Raw genomic sequence first — 4,676 nt, forward strand, 5'->3', positions numbered from 1 at the left:
TATATGAAAAAATTAAAATACAAATGATACAAGAGCAATTCAAGCTTTAAGTCCACATATATGTTGTTTCCTTCCTTTAAATAAATGATATTCCCATAACAATATGTTATTAGCCATCATAAAGCGGCCTCTGGATTGAAATTAAAGGAAGAGAGCAGAAATGATAAATACAGATTTTGCTCAACTCAACATTTTCACACTCCTCCTGAATCCAGTTGATTTAAACAATTTTGATTTAGTCCCTTGAAATCCAATCAGACATTATTCAGTGATGTTTCAGCAATAAAGCGCAAAAAATAACAGATTAAAAGGAGTTTGAATAACTACAAGCAGCTACACCTCCTGCATGCTACTATGATTCCCTAGTGTTTGTATGTATTAGTACAGAAATATAACACATTAATGTAATAAAACCGTATAAAGTATCAGCATAATATAGTATAAAATGTAAAACATCCATGCAAATCCCTCCAGACAGGTTCAAACATCTTGTGGAAAACCTCAGATCCAGAGGTGTGGAGGCTGATTAAAGCCTGTGATTGTGGAATATGTATATATATGTGTATATATATATGTGGTTGCTCAGGTGTCCACAAACTTCTGGCCACATAATGTATCTCTCTTGTCTCTCTCCAGTGCTCCTCTGTCCTGGTAAATCCACCGCAGCAGGTGTTGGGTCTTTACTTAGCACAATGACTAACCGATGGCTATTGAACACCACACACACACACACACACACACACACACGCTCTACATTCTACTGGCTGATTGTGATGTTGGTGATCTGGAAACCTTATTCTTTTATTAAGCTCTTTATAGCTTTATAGCTGAATAAACAGTCTGTGAAAGTCTGGGGAAGGATTACATGGAGGAAAACCACCAACACAACAACACACACAGCACAGTAACTCTTGAATATGTTGTTGGTCAGTCATGCCATCTATACACATTTATCTACTGTTATTTGGAAGGAACCATGACCAATTTTAGACATACATGTTGTAATTTGGTGTTGGAGTGGGGGGCTACAGTGTATTTGGATCTGCAGTCTCCGGTCAGATTACAGTTACACTCTCTCTCACACACACACACACACACACACACACACAATGATAAACAACACTGAACAAACAGGAAGGGACACATAATACTCCATTATACTGTTTGCACTGTTTGTGCAGGTATGTGGAGCTTGTTGCCCGTCAGTGAGTGATGTCAGCAATGATAGCGTGTTTCAATGGGAATTCCTCTGATTTCACACAGTTCACAGACTGCAGAGGGAGCTCTGTGAATAGAAATTTAAATTGTGGCAGTGTTGGTGGGGCTGAAGTCATAAAAATGTGTAGGTGTGGAGGGATGTTGAGGCTTGAGGCTACTAGCCACTGCTAGCATAAGACACACCAAAATAAATCTCTGACAGAACTGTTGGTGGTCGAGACGTATTGTAGGTGCCAGGATTTAACAAGATAGAAGAATGTGAGCAATAAAAAATACGATACGTTCTGCTGCATCAGTTTGGATTCTTTTGTTACTTTTGTTTTTGTAACTTTCCATCCCAGTGAGCATCAACCGGGATCAACGTGTATTTCTAGTAGAACACTTATCTTTTCAACCAGATAAAATGCAGCTACAACATCAACAAGTCACAAAACATAAATTTGTTTAATCATTTTGAACATTTGTTCAGTTGTAAATTGTTGTGAATATATTTCTCCAAAGTCATATTGCACTGGTAGGCAGAATGTTTACAGGAAGATGTCATTTCAAAGCAATTAATGTTTCATTTAAAGCGTCAGAATTGAGGCTGTGTGCTGCAGTCGAGAAGGACATTGTAGCAGGAGAAGTTCTGTACATTAATGTAAAATAAGAAACTGCTAACTGTTGTGACACACATGTGCAAGCGTATTAGTTACAGCTTCAACTACTACTAGGTATAAGGAATGGCAGTATTGCGTGTACGTAGTCTTTAAGCCTTAGTCCTCAGGAAGTTTCAGTAAATAGGACAGACGTTTAATACAGGAAGCCACAAATCCACATCAACAGGAAGATGTGGTTGATGAGTAAGTTAAGGGTAGGACTTTCCCCCAGGTGACTGCAGTTTGGCTCCTGTGTTTTATATTTATACTGGCTTTCAACTGAGAAAGTGACAATAGGCTGTTAATAACACATTGTAGTGGATTCTGGAAATCCTGGTAAAATATGACCTAAATGTGTTCAATCAAATCAATCAATTTAGATTTTTCACAGGTTACCAAAGTCATTGTTTCGAGCGTCTATACCATTCAACCGGTATAGGAGTGCAATGCTAAATCGGTGCTCTTTTAAAGGCGCCAGTATGCTTCAGAATTTGTGCTTCTTCATTAACAATGTCTGAACTTTACTTAACTTTACCAACTTCACTCTGTCCATGGTGAGGAGGCTGCATCTGACAGTTCTTGTAGACTCTTGCTCAGACCGACTTCAGACCTGCATCATAAAAACACTGGCCTCACGAATGGCCTTACAGCAGTGCAATGTCATCTGGCAAGACATTGCTTTGACCAATCACATACATTCAATCACACATTCCTGAACAATGTATTTCTACTCCTTATGTATCTCGATGGCAGATAAAATCCTGTATTGCAAACCCCTGTGCGGCGTTTTGGTATTTGAGAAGCCTTCAGATTCATAGATCTGTTACTCAAGCTGGTTTTCCTGATTGTATATCATTGCCTCAGCGTTGCCTGAAGCAACACAACCACACGCATTGTTGTAACTTTAGCTAATCCAACATTCACACCTCCTTTTATGCTGTAATTATATATTGAGTCGTGGCAGGGTTTGAACTTCTCTCGCCAGCTTTTTTTCAACCTGAACGTACTCGTAGAGAGACTGTCTGAAAGGGTGCGATGTTACCCTAGTTCATAAGATACCTTATGTCCAGACTATGAAGATATACAATTCAATTTAAACTTTAATTTAGACTCACAAGACGGTCCATAGCAATAAAAAGAAAGGAAAAAATAAGATGTGATAAAAACACAACCATACGTCATTCATTCATTTATATGTGTGCTAACTCGCCAGTGTTTTCTGAGCCTGTGGGAGTAACGAGAGCAGCTCTTCCTGCCGCTGTTAAGGCCTCTATGATGCTGATGCTCTGCAGCAACACGTAGGATTACACATCAGATGTCCAAGAAGAATGAACACCAGAGGACACAAACAGTTCACTGGCTCTATGCAATCTGAGTAATCAGAAGCAGCAACCTCATTGGATGACTGTACACTACTATGAGCCTCCACATATTACTGTTCCTGTAGCTACACCAAGAATGAGGTGTATACATAGGTGTGCAGAAAGCTCTCGATAATGAACATTTTACAAAACATATACTGAACTTGCGAATCAACATATTAGCCGGAGCATAAAGTTTACGACACTGTCAATAAGGATCATCATTCAAATCATCAGTGAGGAAATAGGCAAGGTATTTCATGTCTTTGCATATCATGAGAAGAATATAGTTAATAATATAGCAAAACACAGGAGAAACTAATTCCCTATCCTCTCTACGTCTGACAAAAGACACACAGTTCCAGGCTGAAAGGAGGCAGTTGCAGGCCCAGACTGGCCATCCTGAGCATCGGGAGAATTCCCTGTATTCTGGCCAGCTAAGTATCTCGGTTTGTCATCTCACACGATTAGTCACACGCACGTACACAACATTCAGAAGGTGCGTGGAGTGCGAGAGGCGGTGAAGATCGGCCTGGGCTGATTCTCCGACTGGATTATTATCCCAGTCCGGCTCTTGGAAGTGGGATGCAGACTGGACGACGCCATGACATTGAGGATCTATTGGCAAAAATTGTATATAATATTGATAGGTATGTTTTAATCATTGTGTTTTTGTTATCTTAAAGTCATTTTTATTCCATTGAGTCCGCCATGTTGAACTACCATGTTTCTATAGTAGCCCATAACGGACCAACCATTCCCAGATTGTCAAATACAGACACCAGCGGTGTTCAATTATGTTCAAACTAAAACTTCACCACTAGATGCAACTAAATCAGACTCTGGTCTTTTAAAACTGGTGAATTTTACCGTCGGACGTGGTGGAATGACACGCCTACGACCTGATTCATTTCAGGCATACTAAACCTTTAACCTTCACAACTATCAATCCAACTTTAACCTAATTCTAAACTGAACCCGCAAACAAACCGGTTGTCACAAGGAAAGCGGTACAGCAGCACACAGACATTTACACCTCTGTGTTATAAAGTGAATGACCTGGTTACCTTTGAACCTTTTAGTTCGCACCCTCCCCTCAAGTGCAGGTCATTTTTTCCAGTCCTCGAGGTAAACACTGTTTTAGTCATGGAATCAGGTATACCGTGTTAGTGACCTTATGCTCTGAAACACCTGGAGGACAACAGACTGTTTCTCACAATGTAAGAGCCCTGTTAGACAGCACTTTGTTTAAAGCATACTGAGGCCTAACCTTGCGAGGAAGCTGCACTCAGAAATCATAAGATCACACAGGAATCCTTCCTGCCAGGCTTCATTCTGTGCATTTGTGGCTGGTTCAGTGGTTTGAGTAAATACTGGCAGCTATGGCATGAGCTACAGGCATGGTTTAACGCTAGGTGTGTGTGACAATGTGGGGGAAGAGAAAGCAACAATGGAAGCT

Source organism: Morone saxatilis, unplaced genomic scaffold (assembly GCF_004916995.1).
Source record: "Morone saxatilis isolate NCDOM2014 unplaced genomic scaffold, NCSU_SB_2.0 Contig18, whole genome shotgun sequence".
Taxonomy (NCBI): domain Eukaryota; kingdom Metazoa; phylum Chordata; class Actinopteri; family Moronidae; genus Morone; species Morone saxatilis.